At 42.4% G+C, this 20712-nt stretch overlaps 1 protein-coding gene across 1 annotated transcript in view; it reads right to left on the bottom strand.

Moving 5' to 3' along the window:
• SNRPN (small nuclear ribonucleoprotein polypeptide N) overlaps positions 1–20712 on the bottom strand; it is a 60396-nt gene that overhangs the window by 32782 nt on the left and 6902 nt on the right. The window contains exon 2 of the mRNA XM_032260039.1: positions 19612–19723. The gene's annotated coding sequence lies outside the window, so the exon portion shown is untranslated. The remainder of the gene's footprint in view (positions 1–19611; positions 19724–20712) is intronic.

The following is a 20712-nucleotide window of genomic DNA, read 5'->3' as shown; positions in this document are numbered from 1 at the left end:
GCAGGCACCTGTAATCCCTGCTACTGGGGAGGCCGAGTCAAGAGAATCGCTTGAACCCAGGCAGAAGAGATTGCAGTGAGCCGGGATCAAGACTGTCTCAAAAAAAAGAAAAGACAAGACTGCTATCTAAACCTTTTAGGCTCCTCATGCTTTTGAATCAACAAAGAAGGAAACTGTTATGCTGGCTGGTGCTACTCATCTTGATTACCAAGGGGAAGCTGAACTTCTACTTCATAAATGAAGTAAGGAAGAATATGCATCAAGTACAAAGGATCCCTTAGGGTATTTTAGGATCCCCAAACTCTGTGACTAAACCCCATGGAAAACTCAACAACCCAATTCAGCCAGGACTCTGATTGGCCTAGATCCTTCAGAAATGAAGGTTTGGGTCACCCCACCAGGTAAATAATCACAAGTGGTGGTGGCTGAGGGCCATGGGAATACATAATGAGTAGTAGACAAAGGTAATTGTAAGTATGAGCTGTAACCACCTGACCAGTTACAGAAATCAGAACTCTAATTGTCTTATTTCATCTTTTTTTTTTTTTTTTTTTTTTTGAGATGGAGGTTTGCTCATTGCCCAAGCTGGAGTGCAATGGCACGACCTCGGCTTACTGCAACCTCCACCTCCCAGGTTCAAGCTGTTCTCCTGCCTCCGCCTCCTGAGTAGCTGGGATTACAGGAATGTGCCACCATTCCTCGCTAATTTTTTGTATTTTTAGTAAAGACAGGGTTTCACCATGTTGGCCAGGCTGGTCTTGAACTCCTGACCTCAGGTGATCCACCCACCTTGGCCTCCTAAACTGCTGGGATTATAGGCATGAGCCACTGTGGCTGGCCAGTATTTCATCTTTTATGAATAGGTTTGTGCATGTGCATGTGTGTATATAAAATATCATTGTTTTCTTTCCTCTCTTATCCCCTTACCACGTAACATATAAGATTTATTGACTTTCTATTATACTATTTCAGTATTATTAACTTCATGTTATAGTTTTTACGTTGCAGGATAGGAAGGGAAAAAGTGACTATCACCCACAGACTTTGCATCCTCTTGTTTGCACTAAAATCATGGTGTGTTTTTAGTTGTATACGAGGTGGTGTATCCTTTTAGGCAGGAGTATGATCTTGTTAATATCTTTATTTGGAGACTAAGTATGGTTCCAGGAGATGCTTATGGGATCCATGCTGTCAATAGGTGAACTTGTGATGTTAAATTTTCTATGTCTACCTGGCTGGTCCCAGATATATGGCCAAACACCAGCCTGAATATTGCCATGAAGGTATTTTTTGGATGACATTAACATTTATGTCAGTAAACTTTGAGTAAAGCAGAATACCCTCCAAAATGTGGGTGGACCTCATCCAATCTGTTGAAAGCCTTAAGAGAAAACAGATTAAGGCCAGGCATGGTGGCTCATGCCTGTAATTCCAGCACTTTGGGAAGCTTAGGTGGATGGATCATCTGAGGTTAGGAGTTCGAGATCAGCCTGGCCAACATGGTGAAACCCTGTCTCTACTAAAATTAACAAAGTTAGCTGGGCATGGTGGGATGGATCTGTGTTCCCAGCTACTCAGGAGGCTAAGGCAGGAGAGTTGCCTGAACTTGGGAGGCAGAGGTTGCAGTGAGCCGAGATCATACTATTGCACTCTAGCCAGGGCAATAGAGAGAGACTCTACCTCAAAAAAAAAAAAAAAAAAAAAAGGAAAAAGAAAAGAAAAGAAAACAGATTAAGATATTCTGAGGAAGAGAGGGAATTCTGCCTTCAGACTAATTTCAGACTTAACAATGCAACTCTTCCCTGGGTCTCCAGACTGCCAGCCTACTCTGTAGATTTTCGACTTGCAAGACTACCATCATGTAAGCCAGTTTCTTAAAATAAATTTAAAATAAATCTCACCCTCTTTTACACACACACACACAGTTCCTTTAGAGGGAAAATGTGATGACACCTGCCTTAGATACTTCGCCTACAGCATCAAAGTTGTCAGAACTCTTAGCCAGAATAGGATGATTAACAATCTTCCTCACTGCATTTAGTCCTACAAGTCACATTAGAAATGCCGATTCTAAAATGTAAAGACTAAAAATATTTTTTAAAAAGAATGCAAAACATTAGACAACTGGAATAGAATAGAGAGCCCAGAAATAAACTCCCCATATGGTCAAATGATTTTCAACAAGTGTGCCAAGACCTTCAGTGGGGAGAGGATAGACTTTTTAACACATGGTACTGGGAAAACTGGATATCTACATGTAAAAGAATGAAGTTGGACCTGTTCCCTATATCATATACGAAAGTGAACTTGAAATGGATCAAAGACCTAAATATAAGACCTAAAACTATAAAACTGTCAGAAAAAAGCTTCATAACACTGGATTTGGCAATGATTTCTTGACTACAACACCAAAAGCTAAGGAAACACAAAAATAGATAAACTGGAGCATGTCACAATCAAAACCTTCTGTGCATCAGAGGATACAATCAACAGAATGAAAAGGCAACACACAGAATAGGAGAAAATATTTGTAAATCATATATTCGATAAGAGGTTAATAGTCCAATTAGATATAAGACTCCTGGGCCAGGCGCAGTGGCTCATACCTGTAAGTATCGCATTTTGAGAGGCCGAGGTGAGTGGATCACAGAGGGCCAAGAGTTCGAGACTAGCCTTGCCAACATGGTGAAAACCTGTCTCTACTGAAAATACAAAAATTAGCTGGGTGTGGTGGTGCATGTCTGTAATCCCATCTATTTGTGAGGCTGAAGCAAGAGACTCGCTTGAACCTGGAAGGTGGAGGTTGCAGTGAGTCAAGATTGTGCCACTGCACTCCATCTGGGGCAACGTAACAGCATGTCTTCAAAAAAAAAAAAGACTCCTAGAATCAACATTCTAAAAAAAGATGATTTTTAAATGGGCCAAGCCAGGTGCAATGGCTCACGCCTGTAATCCCAGCACTTTGGGAGGCTGAGGCTGGTGGATCATTTGAGGTCAGAAGTTTGAGACCAGCCTGGTAAACATGGTGAAACCCTGTCTCTACTGAAAATACAGAAATTAGCCAGGAGTGTGGTGTACACCTGTAATCTCACCTACTCAGGAGGCTGAGGACGGAGAATCCCTTAAACCTGGGAGGCGGAGGTTGCAGTAAGCCAAGATGGTGCCATTGCACTCCAGCCAGGGTGACAGAGCAAGATCCTGTCTCAAAAAAACAAACAAACAATATATATATATATATATATATATATATATATATATCCAATGGTGATATTTTGTGTATCTATATTGCCACATCACACTACTGTCTATTTGTGTTCTTTTTTTTTTTTCCTTTTTTTGAGACAAGGTCTCGCTCTGTTGCCTAGACTGGAGTGCAGTGGCATGATCTCAGCTCACTGCAACCTCCGCCTCCTGGGTTCAAGTGATTCTCCTGCCTCAGCCTCTCGAGTAGCTGGGACTACATGCACGCCACTCTGCCTGACTTAATGGGCTAGCTTTTGTATTTTTAGTAGAAATGGGGTTTCACTGTGCTGGCCAGTCAGGTCTTGAACTCCTGACCTTGTGATCTACCCACCTCAGCCTCCCAAAGTGCTAGGATTACAGGTGTGAGCCACCGCACCAGGCACAAAAATTTTTAATTCTTCTCTGTCTGGCCCCAAAGAGTGAGCACCCACAGTCCACTTTTACCGAAAGCAGGAAGGACTCTCTTACACTCAACTTTATTTTAAGGCAACTTTTCAGACTCCACTGATCTGAAAACTCTCCTGTTTAAAACTTACCTTGATTGTATTTGTTCCAAACAGATCACACATGTTTGAGATGGCCTAGTTGAAGCAAATGACTTCCAGTCCAGACTTCTTGGTGTGGGCAGGGACCCTTGGAAACACCGTAGTCTCCTCTCTCTTCCTTCCTCCCCAGAATGCTTCCCACTTCTCACTCAAGAAACAAACATGTAATCCCAGCACTCTGGGAGGCCGCAGGGGGCGATCACGTGATCAAGAGATTGAGACCATTCTGGCCAACATAGTGAAACCCCGTCTCTACTAAAAATACAAAAATTAGCCAGGCATGGTGGCACGCGCCTGTGGTCCCAGCTACCCGGGAGGCTGAGGTGGAAGAATCACTTGAACCCAGGAGGCAGAGGTTGCAGTGAGCTGAGATTTCGCCACTGCATTCCAGCCTGGCGACAGAGCAAGACTTCATCTCAGGAAAAAAAAAAAAAAAAAGAGAGAAACAAAACATTCCCTATCCACTCATGGTCCTGTCACATCCAAATCTTAGCTCGGCCTCTTGCCTCCCAGTTTAGAATCTCTTTTTCCATCCTTCTGTTCTCAGCTTGGGTCCTTCAGAAAGCTAAGCACCATCCCTATATCAGTACTTACAGCTAGGTTTCAAATGATCTCACATATTAAACAAAATTCGAACTTCTTTTCTTTCTTGGAGATGAAGTCTCGCTTTGTTACCCAGGCTGGAGTGCAGTGGCGAGATCTCAGCTCACTGCAACCTCCACCTCCCCAGTTCAAGCAATTCTCCTGCCTCAGCTTCCTGAGTGGCTGAGATTACAGGCGCATGCCGCCCCGCCCGGCTAATTTTTTGTGTTTTAGTAGAGACAGGGTTTCACCATGTTGCCCAGGCTGGTCTCGAACTCCTCAGCTCAGGCAATCTGCTCACCTTGGCCTCCCAAAGTGCTGGGATTACAGGCATGAGCCACTGCACCCGGCACAAAAATTTAACTTCTACTAGACTGAAACCTCTATGATGAAAGCCCTCTTAACTTACTAACTTACAATCTCCCTACAACCTATGCACAAGCAACTGAGTATCTGCCGCCACCTGGCCATATAAATCAGAGGTCAGCCAGGCATGGTGGCTCATGCCTGTAATCCCAGCACTTTGAGAGGCTGAGGCAGGCAGATCACTTGAGCTCAGGAGTTCGAGACTAGCCTGGGAAACATGGTGAAACCCCGTCTCTACCAAAATACAAAAACTTAGCTGGGAGTGGTGTCATGTGCCTGTGGTTCCAGCTACTCAGGAGGCTGAGGTGGGATTGGTAGAGCCTGGGAGGTAGAGGTTGCAGTGAGCCGAGATGATGCCAATGCATTATATCCTGGATGACAGAGTGAGACACCGTTTCAAATAACAATCAATCAATCAGTGAATCAGCCAGGGATCAGCAACCTTCTTTGGTAGAAAGGAAAGCCAGACAGTAAATATTTTAGGCTCTGAGGGCGATCGCTTACAACTGTTCAACCTCTGTAGTGTGAAAGCAGCCACAGACAATGTGTAAACAAGTGGACATGAGTATATTCCAATAAAACTTCACTTATGGACTCTGAAATTTGAATCTTAGGTAATTTTTATTAAATAGTATTCTTTTGCTTTTTTCAATTATTTATTTATTTATTTTATTTGATTTTTTGAGATAGAGTCTCACTCTGTTGCCCAGGCTGGAGTGTAATGCCATAATCTTGGCTCACTGCAACCTCCGCTTCCCAGGTTCAAGCAATCCTCCTGCCCCAGCTTCCTGAGTAGCTGGGATTACAAATGTGCACCACCATGCCTGGCTAAATTCCATATTTTTAATAAAGACAGGGTTTCACCATGTTGGCCAGGCTGGTCTCGAACTCCTGACCTCAAGTGAAGCGCTAGCCTCAGCCTCCCAAATTGCTGGGATTACAGATGTGAGCCACCATGCCTGGCTCAAGTATTTAAAAACATAAAAAAACTTTGTTAGCTCACAAACCATGTACACATGCATAGCAGTCCAAATTTAGCCACAAGTTGCACTTGGCTGACCCTGGTATAAATTAACACAGACTCAGTCAGTCCCACATTTGTCTCCACGATTCCATTCTTTTGGTTTTCCCAATTAGTCTGTGGACTTCCCCACATCTTACCAGAAGACTGCCTCTATAAAAATCCTTTGATGAATGCCACGTACCCTCTACTCAATGAGCCTTACCACCTGGTGGACCCCATCCCTTGTCTCCTTCTCTGTTTCCCCCTACATCTGTGTAAGTCAGGACTTCTGCCCTTGCGGCAATTCCTTTGATGTGTTCAGGTCCCTTGTCTGTGAAAGGCCATCAATTCCTCCTACCTTCCCTAAGAATCCCCTCCTAGCCATTCTCCTCTGGACTCCTACACACAACAGACTGAGCTCTCATTACACTCTTGTAGATATCAGGCCTATCTGATTGTTTGCCCTTTTTTTTTTTTTTTTTTTTTTTTACTACCTGCCCTCCAGAGCCACAGATGTTTTCCAAACAGCTGGCAAAGGGACTGGCAAAAAGTAAACTTTCTTTTTTCCTTTTCTTTTTTGAGACAGGGTCTCATTCTGCCTAGGCAAGAGCACAGTGGCATGGATCTTGGCTAAGTGCAGCCTCAACCTCCCAGCTCAAGTGATCCTCACACTTCATTCTGTCAAGTAGCTCGGACTACAAGCACACATCTCCAAGCCCAGCTAATTTTATTTTTTGTAGAGAAGAGGTCTCCCTACGTTGCCCAGGCTGGTCTCAAACTCCTGGACCCAAGTAATCCTCCTGCCTGTCTCCCAAAGCTCTGAGATTACAGGCATGAGCTCCATGCCCAGCCAAAACTCAACTTTCAATCAAGATTACAGACTTGGCCAGGCATAGTGGCTCACGCCTGCAATCCCAGCACTTTGGGAGGCTGTGGCGGGTGGATCACCTGAGGCCAGGAGTTTGAGGCCAGTCTAATCAACATTGTGAAACCCCATCTCTACTAAAAATACAAAATTAGCTGGGTGTGGTGGCACATGCCTGTAATCCCAGCTACATTGGAGGCTGAGGCAGGAGAATCGTTTGAACCTGAGATGCCGAGTGTGCAGTGAGCTGAGGTTGTGTCACTGCACTCCAGCCTGAGCAACAAGAGTAAAACTGTCTCAAAAAAAAAAAAAAAATTACAGACTCAATGACTCTTATTGGTGGAAGACACATTATAATTGACAGAGATAGTCTTCTTGACCAAACTCTAGCCAGGTTTCTCTGAGCTGCCTTCTCAAATAGGTCTTAGGCTGGGCACAGTGGCTCGTGCCTATATCCCAGCACTTTGAAAGACTGAGGTGGGTGGATCACCTGAGGTCAAGGAGTTCAAAACCAGCCTGTCCAACATGGTGAAACCCCGTTTCTACTAAAAATACAAAAATTGCCCAGGTGTTGTGGCGAGCACCTGTAATCTCAGCTATTTGGGAGGCTGAGGCAGGAGAATCATTTGAACCCAGAAGGTGGAGGCTGCAGTTAGCTGAGATCATACCATTGCACTTCAGCCTGTGCAACAAGAATGAAACTCCATCTCAAAAAAACAAAGAAACCACTTAGGTCTTAACCTTGGCCTATAAAGATTTGAATAAAATACCAACATAGATTCCAGCAGCTCAAAGCCACATCCCCTGGTTGACCCTATCACCCTTAAATAGCCTGCCTGAAAAAAGTGAAGGCTCCCCAATGAATACACTGTTTGTTCCAGCCAACACCAGAAGGTAGGGCCTCTGTCTCCTGGCAACCGTGGGAGGGTCAGAGCCTAACTTCGAAAAGCACCAGTTAGCAATCCCAGATGGGTTTTACATGGTAAATTTTTACTTCCGTGACTCAACTGAGCATACCCCACCCCCCAACTCAACCCCCTCCTATTCCCTCAGTTTCCCTTTGTGGGTGAGCCAGCCAAAGCCCCCGCCTTTTTTTTTTTTAAAAGACGGGGTCTCTCTCTGTCGCCCAGGCTACAGTGAAGTGGTAAGATCTTGGCTCACTGCAACCTCTGCCTCCTCAGTTCAAGGGATCATCCCACCTCAGTCCGCTAAGTAGCTGGGACTACAGCCATGTGCCACCATTCTCTGCTAGTTTTTGTAGAGATAGTGTTTCATGATGTTGCCCAGGCTGTTTTCACACTCCAGAACTCAAGCCATTCACCTGTCTCTACCTCCCAAAGTGCAGGATTACAGGCGTGAGCCATCCCGCCCAGCCTAGGTCTTATTGTATTGCCCAGGTTGGTCTCAAATCCCCGACTCAATCCTCTTGCCTCGGCCTCTCCAGTAGCTTCATTCCAGTGTCCAGTATACTCCCAGCTTCATTCTTCTTTTAAAACACCCAGTCACCTCTGTATACACCAAAGTTGAATTCAGTTCATGCTGGACTCTCTTCACTATTTTTTTTTTTTTTTGGAGACAGAGTTTCGCTCTTGTTACCCAGGCTGGAGTGCAATGGCGCGATCTTGGCTCACCGCAACCTCCGCCTCCTGGGTTCAAGCAATTCTCCTGCCTCAGCCTCCCGAGTAGCTGGGATTACAGGCACACGCCACCATGCCCAGCTAATTTTTGTATTTTTAGTAGAGACGGGGTTTCACCATGTTGACCAGGATGGTCTCGATCTCTTGACCTCGTGATCCACCCGTCTCGGCCTCCCACAGTGCTGGGATTACAGGCTTGAGCCACCGCACCCGGCCCAGCTCTTCACTATTACAATAGTTATTAGTGATTGAAATGTGTCCTTACCACTATAACTAATATCCAGATTTTTTCTTTAACATAATTAAGGTAGAAAAAAACTGAAATAAAATCATTCAGTATATCCTGGCAGCATTACTAATATAGACAGGAGCCAAGGAGGGAAATGTTGTGCTAGGCAAAAATAACAATCACAAGAAGCAAAACAAATTGCAAAGTTCCTAGTAATCAAAGAATGTGACTTTTTAAAAAGTTAGCTTGTTGCACTCTCAAATAGAAAAAAGTTTTATAGAATTTGTTAAATGTACTCTGACCTAGAAAAAGTTTTATAGAATGTATTAAAGCTCGGTGTTGGCCGGGCGCCGTGCTCACGCCTGTAATCCCAGCACTTTGGGAGGCCGAGACAGGTGGATCACGAGGTCAAGAGATCGAGACCATCCTGGTCAACATGGTGAAACCCCGTCTCTACTAAAAATACAAAAATTAGCTGGGCATGGTGGCACGTGCCTGTAGTCCCAGCTACTCAGGAGGCTGAGGCAGGAGAATTGCCTGAACCCAGGAGGCGGAGGTTGCGGTGAGCCAAGATAGGGCCATTGCACTCCAGCCTGGGTAACAAGAGCGAAATTCTGTCTCAAAAAAAAAAAAAAAAAAAAAAGCTCGGTGTTTTGTTTTTTGAGACAGGGTCTCACTCTGTCGCTCAGGTTGGAGTGCAGTGGTGTGATCCTGGCTCACTGCACCTGCTAGGGCTCACCACCTCAGCCTCTTGAGTAGCTGGGACTATAGGCATGCACCATCATGCCCGGATAATTTCTTTTGTAGAGACAGGGTTTCACCATGTTTCCAGGCTGGTCTCAAATTCCTGTGCTCAAACGATCCTCCCTCTTTAGCTTCCCAAAGTGCTGGGATTACAGATGTGCCCAGCACACCCAGCAAAACTGAGTTCTAATAAGGCACAGGTGAACCTAGACAGATGTATGAAGACAATAATCTATATTCTGAGAATTTAAACTAAGGACATAGGCAAAATAAAAAATAACTAAGCATAAAATATTTTTTACCCTTCATGTAAAATATATTTCTCCATCTCATCATTGAAATTAAAAAAAAAAAACAATAAATCATATATTTAACATTTACTCACAGACCTAATCACTATGAAAGATGAATCCTGTCAGAGTTGCCTTTTTTTAAAAAAATTTTTTGGACTGTGGTGTAAGTTTTATATTTTTATCTAGAGAATTTTTTTTATGAATATGTAATAGATGTACATATGTTCAGGACGATTCTTGGAGCAAACCTGTTACTGCCTTATCTGCTTTTATTTGAAAAATATGTAATTTTTGCTCTTGCAGAAACTGATGCTGACAGAAAAATTATCACATGGACCCTACGCCCATGCTGTCCACCATTGAACAGGAAAGTAAAATCTGTTGGACTCCAATTAGAAGAAAATGTGTTTGTGCCGTTTTAGGAAGTGGTGTGGCAGCCTGATAGGGGGTTGGTTGGGTGTCAGTCCAGGGCCCTGGGCTGTTTCTGTCATCCAGAACTCAGGGAGACATTCTGCCACCCTCACGGGAGGACACCCAACTGACAGAGTGCCTGCAGCTTCCCTGAGCTTCCCAGGTACCCACAAGTATTCCCCATTTTCCTAGACCTAGCCACTTTCACTTCAGAAGCCTGCTTACATTTCTCAAAAAATTTTAAAAGCTTAAAGTTAAATCTATGATGTGTGCATGATGCTCCTCTTGACTGGCAACTGGGGGGAGGAAAGGGGACCATAGGAGGCAAGGGGGAGAGTAGGGAAAGAGATGAGACAGAAATGGGGTGACACTCATTGGAGAGAAAGTTCTCAATGTGGAAGGAAGCTCTGCAAATAGGGAAGGCAAGGAAAAACCCTACAGCATAGATTGGAATGAAAAATATCACTATAAATACATGAAGATATATATATATACACACACACATACATTACTATACACAAATATATACATATATACACAATACATAGTTATACAAATACAGCTATATCTTTATATCCTGTAAATATGAAAGGGCCTAAAAGCAATAACATACCAGTAGCACCAAGACCTTGGTTTCTAAGTACCTTTTTCCAGAACAAACATCAGGATTCCTCGGAAAAAAAGCTGATTCAATAGTGGGGACAGGAGAGTTACGAGATGAGCTTAGAATGTGTTCTGGGGTATCTAAAAATTGGAGTCAGGTGTAATGGCTCACACCTGTAATCCTAGCACTTTGGGAGACCAGGGTGGGAGGACTGTTTTAGGCCAGGAGTTTGAGACTTGCTTGGACAACATGGCAATACCCCATCTTTATAGAAAATTTTTTAAAAATAGCTAGGCATGATGGTATGTTCCTGTAGCTACTCCAGAAGCTGAGGCAGGAGGATTGCCTGAGCTGCATTGAGCTGTGATCATGTCATGCACTTCAGTCTGGGTGACAGGTGAGACCCTGTCTCAAAAAAAGAATAATAAAAGGGAAAATTACAGCTAGATAGGAAATATAAGTTATAATGTTCTGCAGCACTGTAGGATGACAATATTTTTTTGATACTGACCACTATTTATAATTGTGATTATTAATCACAATTCTACTCTCTACTTGTATGAGGTCAACTTTTTAGGCTATTTGTCTTTCTGTGCCTGGCTTATTTCACTTAATATAATGTCCTCCAGTTCCATCCAAGATGCTGTGAATGACAGAATTTCATTCTTTTTTATGGCTAAATAGTATTCCATTGTGTATATGCACCACATTCTTTTAATCTGTTTATCTGTTGATGAACACTTCGGTGGATTCTGTATCTTGGCTATTGTGAATAATGCTGAACACAAGAGTGCAGCTATCTCTTCAGTACACTGATTCGTGTAACTTTGGATAAATATTCAGCAGTGGAATTGCTGGTTTAGGGTAGTTCCATTTGCAGTTTTTTGAGGATTCTGCACATTGTTTTCCATAATGACTAATTTACATTCCCACCAAAAATGTAGGAGAGTTCCCTCTCATCCTCATTCACCAGCATTTATTTTTATGTTTTTTTGAGATGGAGTCTCACACAGTCGCCAGGGCTGGAGTGCAATGGCGCAATTTCAGCTCACTGCAACCTCCACCTCCCAGGTTCAAGTGATTCTCCTGCCTCAGTTTCCCAAGTAGCTGGGATTACAGGCACCTGCCACCATGCCCAGTTATTATTATTATTTTTTTGAGACGGAGTTTCACTCATGTTACCCAGGCTGGAGTACAATGGCGCGATCTCAGCTCACTGCAACCTCCGCCTCCTGGGTTCAGGCAATTCTCCTGCCTCAGACTCCTGAGTAGCTGGGATTACAGGCACGCGCCACCATGCCCAGCTAGTTTTTTGTATTTTTAGTAGAGACGGGGTTTCACCATGTTGACCAGGATGGTCTCGAACTCCTGACCTCATGATCCACCCGCCTCAGTCCACAAAGTGCTGGGATTACAGGCGTGAGCCACCATGTCTGGTGTGATAATAGCAATTCTAACTGGGATGAGATGATATCTCATTGCGGTTTTGATTTACATTTCCTTGACGATTAAATGTTTAAAGAATGGTTTAGCCACAAAACATCATTTTGGTGACACAACAGTAAAAACTGTGTGTGCCAACAAAAACAGCATTCAGTAGAAGAATTCAGTCTTAACAACACTTCAGGTGGACTCAAGCTGAGAGCATTCTGTAACATATCTAGCATGCATGCTTCAAAGGTCACAGACACATGAAAGCAAAGGCAGGCAGAGGAACCATTCCAGAGAAAAGATAATAAACATTACGGCAGACTTATAAGATACATAGTACTAAACGAGATATTTAACATGAAAAAGCTGTAAATAACATTATTGGGACAAATGAACAAATTGGGTTATGGCCTGTAGATTAGACAAAATAATTGTACAAATGTTACATTTCCTGGATTAATATCTTTACTATGGTTATCCAAACATATATCCCGGTTCTCAGGAAATGCATTAGGGACATGATGTCTGCAACCTTCTCTCAAAGTGCTCAAAAGTAAAAAAAAAAAAAAAATTAAAAAGTTTATACATCGGGGAATCAGACAGAGAAGCAAAAGAGGTAAAGGAGGCCAGGAGTGGCGGCTAACACTTGTAACCCAAACACTTTGGGACGCCAAGGTCGGAGGATCATTTGAGCCCAGGAATTTGAGACCAGCCTGGGCAACATGGCGAGATCCTGTCTCTATAAAAAACTATAAAAATTAGCCAGGTACAGTGGTATATGCCTGTAGTCCCAGCTACTCTGGAGACCCAGGCAGGAGCTTCCTTTGAACCCAGAAGTTTGAAGTTGCAGAGAGCTATGATTGTGGTACTGTACCCTAGCCTGGATGACAACAAACCAAGAACCTGCTCTCAAAAAAAAAAAAAAAAAAAAGAAAAGAGAAGGACGAGAAGGAGAAATGAAAGAGAGAGGGAAAGAGAAAAATGGATAAACTAAATAATATGACAAAATATTAATATTTGTGAATCTGGGTAAAGGGTAGTTTTTTTTTTTTAATTTTTATTTTTTTATTCTTTTAACCAAGAAGTTCTCACTCTATCATCCAGGCTGGAGTGTAGTGGTGTGATCATGGTTCACTGTAGCCTTGAAATTCCTGGACTCAAGTGATCCTCCTGCCTCAGCCTCCTGAGTAGCTGGGACTATAGGCATGCAACACCACACCCAACTAATTTTTACATTTTTTTTTTTTTTTTTTTTTTGTAGAGAGGAGATCTCATTATGCTGCCCGGGCTAGTCTGGAACTCCGGGCCTCAAGTGATCTGCCCATCTCAGTCTCCCACAGTGCTGGGATTATACCCGTGAGCCAGCACACCTGGCCATTAATATTCTTTTAACTTCTGTAAATTTAAGGTTGTTTCAAAGTAAAAATTTAAATTAAAATAGCATGGATCGATGTATTTGTTTAAAAGTACAAAAAACCAGAATCCATGTATGTACTTACAAAATATAAATAAAATTCCTCTGGAAGAGACACAGGCAATAATACCACATTTGCCTCTGAATTGGAGGGAATGTAACAGCATGGGGAAGAAGAAGTAGGGACATAAGCAGAATGTCTGTATAATTTATCATCCAAACTAGCACATTTCTAAGAGAAAGTAGGGTTATTCATAATCACGTCAGGACGATAATTTACGTGTGCATCTTTGCCAGGCAAAAGGGGGTGTATTGTCATTAGGAGTGGAAAGACTTCTCACTGTATGCCTTTTGTATATTTTGATTTTTTAACTATGTAACTATTATTCAAATATATACAAATTTATAAATATAATTTTAAAAGGAATCATCTAAATATTCATTAGCATAATAAAAGTTGGAAAATGGGAAAGTTATTAAAATATCCTCACAATAGAATCTAAAGTGGCTAAAGAATTAGGGGCCCGACACAGTGGCTCATCCCTGTAATCTTAGCACTCTGGGAGGCCAAGACAGAAGGACTGGTTGATGCCAGGAGTTTGAAACTAGAATGGTCAACATAGTTAAGACCCTGTCTCTACAAAAAGATTAAAAAATTAGCTGGGCATGGTGGTATGCACCTATGGTCCCAGCTACTGGGGAGGCTGAGATGGGAGGATCGCTTGGAGATTAGGTTGAGGCTGTAGTGATCACACAACTGCACCCCAGCCTGGGCAACAGAATGAGACCCTGTCTTTTAATCAAAAACAACAACAACAACAATAAATTCATAAAAAGAAAAGAAGGACTCTGGAAAGGCAGTTTTGAAAACTTTATAGAGTAAGATACACCAGAAATGAGAGCAGAGGAACTGGGGTGTGGGGCCAGGGAAGTGTTGCGGGGTGGTGGAGGGAAGCAATCATACATTTTTCTTTTTGTAGAGATGGGGTCTTGCTATGTTACCCAGGCTGGTCTCGAACTCCTGGCCTTAAGCGATCTTCCCATCTCAGCCTACCAAAGTGCTGTACAAGCGTGAGCCACCATGCCTGGCCATAATCCTACTTTTGAGAATCGAAGAATTACAAAAAGCATATAGTTTATTTTACTATGATTGACATAAAACACTGGAAATGTCCTTTCTCCCAGGGGCCCTTCATAAAGTAATAAGCTGCACATATACCATGGATTTGGAGGCATAGATATTTTTCTTAAAAGAGGTTAAAATTTAACTTTTCCCAACTCAACCCTGAAAACTTCAGTAAAGCCTTCGTATACAATTCCACTTAAGTCAACAGATAAAAATGATTTGTGTGCTTACTGTGTTCATAGTCCAACAGAGAGTTGAAACTAACAGAATTTAGAATTAGGTAGATGGAAAAATCATCACAGCTCAGAGGCTGAAGCTTCTACCAGACGTGCAGACATTTATCAACAATCGTCACGTCCCAGTTTTCATACGGCTGGGTGTAAGGCTCTATTCTGCCAAGCACAAGCTCAACAAGACCCGGTTGTGGACAGGGGTACTCTTTTTTTCTTCCTACCTGCACATTTCCCAATAGGGCTGAAGTAGTTCAGGAAATGCCACCTCTAGCCTGGGCATGGTGACTCATGCCTGTAATCTCAGCTGTTTGGGAGACAGAGGTAGGAGCATCACTTGAGGCCAGGAATTGGGGACCAGCCTAGGCAACCCCTGGTGAGACTCTGTCACTGCAAAAAATAAAAAAAATTAGCCGGCCATGATGGTGTATGCCTGTGGTTCCAGTTACTTGAGAGACTGAGGTAGGAGGATCTCCACCCCACAATATGCTTTGGAATGTGAATTACTTTGAACTGAGGGTACTTGGGGTACAGCTCATACCGGCAGAGGTTTTCTCTGAGTTTCCTTATCTAAAGACAGATTATCCAAAAGGAATTTAATTATCATGAATCCCCTCCCCAGGAAACTCAACAACCAGGGAAGACTGGCTCCTATCACAGGAGAGGAGAGTGGACCTCGACACACACACAGACTTTGTCATGGACTGTTACCTGTTATTCTGACAGTCTGTTTATCTTTCCCCAAAACTGTTTACTCTCCCCTAAGTTACATAATCACCTATACCCTCTGTCCTAAGCAGAGGGGGCATAAGCTTCTGGATCTCACTGGGTTCTAAGATGATTCACTTTTCTTTCATGTGATATCCCTCTGCCCATACCCAATTTGTATACCTCTTCTTCCATTAATCTGACTACTGTCAATTTCTTTCATGGACTCAATTACAGAATTCTCAGAGAGTGGAGGAAAGGTCTTCCCTCCTGTACAGGAGGAAAGACTCCCAAGCTCAGGAGTTTGAGATCAGCCAGGGCAACATGGTGAAACCCTGTGTCTACTAAAATACAAAAGTTAGCCAGGCATCCAGCCTGGGTGACAGAGAGAGAGATTGTCTCAAACAAACAAACACACTCTCTCTCTCTCTCTCTCTCTCTCTCTCTCTATATATATATATATATATATATATATATATATATAAAACATAGATTGTAATATATATATATATATATATATATATTACAAGCAGTAAAAACAAACAAATTCTAAATTTATCACAGTGAACTCCAGCAACTGAGAAGACCCAAGTGAACCCTTCCAAAAACAGCTTCTCTCCTTTTCAGTTTACCACTATCCTGACTTTTCACACTGACTACTTCTGAATGTTACAGAGATGGACTCAGACAAGTATATTTTTTGTCTCGATTATTTTGCTTAACTTTATGTTTATAAAATTCATCAAGGTTTTCACATGTAGATACAAGTCACAATTTTTTTATTATTTATTGTTGAATTCCACTGAATTCATATACCACCATTTACTTACCCACTCTGCATTATTTCCAGTTTTTTGGCTATTACAAATAACGCCGCTATACACATTTAAATACATGTCTTTTCATCAACTGTGCATGTAATTTTCCATGGCCTACACAACACAGAATGGCTGGTGCGTGTGTAAGGTACACATGGTTTTGCAGGTAATAGCATAGTTTACCAAAGTGGCTGTTAAAATTAACGCTGCCATGAGCAACATCTGAACTGAAGATCCATCAATTCCACTTGCAGTTACAGATCCTTGAGAGATGCGTACCCAGGACACATGTACTTCAGTGATTACTGCTGTGTTGGTGATACCTACAGACTAGATACGACCCAAACAATCATCAGGTACAGATAGGATCTGCTCACATCTGTAATCCTGGCACCTTGGGAGGCTGAGGCGGGCAGATCACATGAGGTCAGGAGTTTGAGACTAGCCTGGACAACACGGTAAAACCCTGTCTCTACTAAAAATACAAAAATTAGCTAGGTGTGGTGGTGGGCATCTGTAGTCCGAGCTACCTGGGAGGCTGAGGCAGGAAAATCACTTCACCCCAGAAGGCGGAGGTTGCAGTGAGCCACGATTGCATCGCTGCATTCCATTCAGCTTAGGCAACAGAGATTTAAAAAAAAAAAATCTACCTACTGTGGGATAGATGAGGAAACAGGATAATGATATTTATGTATACCTACCTATAATGATACGCACACACACTCTGTATACATATATAGTGAGATAGATACATGCTGTATATATTATATATAACAAGAGAACACTATCAGACAACGAAAATTAAGAAGCTGGAATTACACACAACATGGATAAATCCAGAAAATGCAGTATCAAGTGGAAAGGACAAAATAATACATACAGTTAAGAATAAGCAAAACTACATTACGCTGTTTTCCTGTAGCTTAAATATGTAATCACAAGGAATAAAATTACAAAGAGCAGCATGGAGGATTCATCTCAGTCAGAAGAAAAGGTCAAGACTGGGGAGGGATACCTAGGAAAGAAGGAGCCCAGGATCACTTCTTTCTTGACTTGGGTATGAGATTACATATTTGCAAAGCAGTACTGTATTTTATACCATTTTTTTCCCTATCTATAGCTCACAAGAAATAAAGTTTGAGAAAAAATAGTTCTGGGCTCAAGGCAGTACACCTGAAATTTCTGGCTTTCATGTCAGTGAAATGTGTAGAGGATCTAGATTGTGAATGCCTGAGTTAATACCCCTGCTCTGCGAGTTTCCTGTGTGAGGCTGTACAAGGCTCTTAGTCTTATTGTATGGCTTTTTTTTTTTCTTTTTTTTTCTGAGACGGAGTTTCACTTTTATCACCCAGGCTGGAGTACAATGGTGCGATCTTGGCTCACTGCAACCTCGGCCTCCTAGGTTCAAGAGATTTCCTGCTTTAGCCTCCCAAGTAGCTGAGATGACAGAAGCCTGCCATTGGGCCCATCTAATTTTTGTACTTTTTTTTTTTTTTTTTTTTTTTTTTTTTTTAGTAGAGACAGGTTTCACCACGTTGGCCAGGCTGGTCTCAAATTCCTGACCTCAGATGATCCACCTGGCTCAACCTCCCAAAGTGCTGGGATTACAGGCATGAGCCACTGCGCCTGGCCTGTATGGCATATTTATCGTTGCTACTATATAACAGGCGGAAATAGAAAGCAAGAGAACAGTGGGTGATACAGAATAAGTACTCAGCTAACACTGGTAACACACACATCGTCTACTGCAGGCAATCCCCAACAATACTAAGCTCTGCTCAAAAGGGCATGTTTCAGTAGGCCAAGTGAGTTGGCCTCAAGGACTATGCTCTCTTCCCTGTCTGCACTGGTTATCTGACTGGCAAATCCAAAGCAAGAACCCGGTCCTGTGCCTCGGTTACATAAGGTCATTTACCAAGTCCTGGGTGGCTCGCTTTCTTAGGGTGGAGCCCTTCAACCACAGCATGACTTGGGGAACCTGACTCTACATGTTGCCTGGATTACAACTAACCCCCATGCCTTAGGATTCTGTATCACAGTTGCTTCCACTCTCTTACCTGGGAAATAAGTTGGGCTTTCTTTATATTAACAGAAGGAAGATTTTTCTTGAAGGCAGACAAACACAATTCCATGGCTACTCTGTAGGAACAGCTTCCGAGAGGGACGACAGCTCTTCAAAAGCTGTGCTTTTCAGGCCATAAAACCGTGCACCTGCATCCTCATGAATTCCCTGGGTAAGCCTCAAGCAAACTCTGCTCACCTGCTTAATGTCAATCTTCTTTAACCATGGCTACATCTGAAGCCTTCACAAAGCTGAATTTGCAGTTTCAGTTCTGTTGATTCTGGGTCAGATCTGATCCTTTATTGAACGTGAGCCTTGACCAACGGGAATATTGTAGCTGTCCTTGGATATATGCCACTTCCATAATTCATATTTTACACCAGACAAATCATGGACTGTCACTGACCCTTTAGTAAAATGTGCTGAAGTGCGTGGAAAAGATCATACACCTATAGGACATAGTCTTTCAATCCTTATCTACTTGGAAGGGTGCTACACCTGGGTAACTCTCCAAAACAAACCTTAAACAATAGCTGACTTAAAACACAGGCACAAACCATTAGCCATCCAAATGCTCTCTGAGCGGAGCTTTGCTGCTGGGACTTAGATTTTGGAGGCAATTTGGTCCAGTCATTCTCAAAGTATAATAAACATACAAAACACTGGAAATATTATTAGCATGTGGATTCTAAATCCACAGGTCTGGGATTGAGTTTATGCCTCTATCTCCCCCATTCTCCCTTACTCCTCAGCCCTTGAGGGAGTTTGAGTATATGAAGCACTCATTCACATGTTGAAACTGGGCTTCAACTCTGCTCCCTCCTCAGATTTGGCACACTTCTCTGATTTTCTCTAACCCAGGTTAGTGAACCTCAATCCCACTTCTCTCAAAGTGTGTTCCTCAGACCAATCTTGGCACTTGTTAGAAATGCAAATTCTTATGCCACAAATCAAACCCTGAGAATTAGAAACCCAGAATGGAGCTTGCACGCTGTGTTTAACAAGCCCCCAGGTGATACTAATGCACACTTAAGTGAGGAAACCACTGCCCTTTCCAGAGGGATATACTAGAATGAAGTAGAACCACTGGAGAAACGCAAACACTGTAACCAAAAAATGGGGAAATAATTAAATTATGCAGTTAGATTGTAATTAAAATGAAAATGGCTTGAGCAACACAACACATTTCTGATTCAGTAAAAAAGTTTTGCTAACAGGAGGTCATTGACCAGACAGAATGTGCATGCAAGTGGAAGGTAAAGGAGGAAGAGGCCGGAGGTGATGCAGCATTCCTACTTACATAAGAGAAAGTAGCTTCAGCCACTGGTGAAAGGGGCAGGAAAATTTGTAGAGGAGATTCTGGTGGAAGAGTATGTTCAAGACATCTTGCCTTCTAGCTCCACTTATATATGCTGAGCTTGAGAATTGTAAAGAGAAAAGATATATCAGGTCATTCAAAATACAAGTACATGAATCTAGAAGTCATGCTAAATGTGCTTTGTGTTCCATGAAAAGGGTACATACATTTGGGGCAGACGGAGCATTTTATAAAAACTTAGTTTTCTGTGCACTGACAGGGATCCTTTGCTTGATCAAACTTCAGTCACGTACCTGAACCTTCTATGGTTTGTGAAATCCAGCTTTACAAGAACCTCCTCACCTTTGATATCTGATAACCCTCAATATCTGACCAGCTTCCTAATCCTGTACCATCCCCCAAGTGATGATAGATCACCCTGGCCTGTCTTCAGCAAAAATCCTGTTAGGCTGGTTTAGTCAGAATCCCCCTACCGTTTGAGGTTTCTCCTTGGTAATTTTCCATTCACAGACCTCCCAGCCTGCTCTTTGGTTATAAATTCCCACTTGCCCATGCGGTCTTGAGAGTTATCCCAAGCTCTGTCTGTACAGGGCCCTGTACTCATCACTATGGTGACCCTTACCTTGCAGTAGCAGTCCCAGCTACTTGGAAGGCCGAGACAGGAGGACTGCTTGAGATCAGGAGGTTGACACTCCAGTGAGCTATGATAGAACCACTGTACTCCAGCCTACGTGCAGAGGGACATAATGTGTCTATTTTTAAAAAATGCTAAAAAGTGGATAGAAAATGTTCTCAGCACAAAAATGATAACTATGTGAGGTAACACCCATGTTAATTAGCTGGATTTAGCCACTCCACAATGCACATTATTATTCAAACCTGATGGCGTACATAGTACATATATCTCATTTTATCCGTTAATTAACAAAAATGGAAATACATATTAACTGAAAGTAAATAGATGGAACAAAATATAGGAAGCAAATAGAAGCAGGACTGGCTATATTAATATCAGAAAAAGCTGACTATAACGTCGGAAAATTATCAGGGAAATAGAAGAGCATTACATAATAATGGGGTCAA

This window comes from Sapajus apella, unplaced genomic scaffold (genome assembly GCF_009761245.1).
Source record: "Sapajus apella isolate SASKATOON/1434 unplaced genomic scaffold, GSC_monkey_1.0 scaffold113, whole genome shotgun sequence".
In the NCBI taxonomy this organism is placed as follows: Eukaryota; Metazoa; Chordata; class Mammalia; order Primates; family Cebidae; genus Sapajus; species Sapajus apella.
The sequence above is the reverse complement of the archived record's forward strand: the minus strand, read 5'-3'. Positions and strand labels throughout refer to the sequence as shown.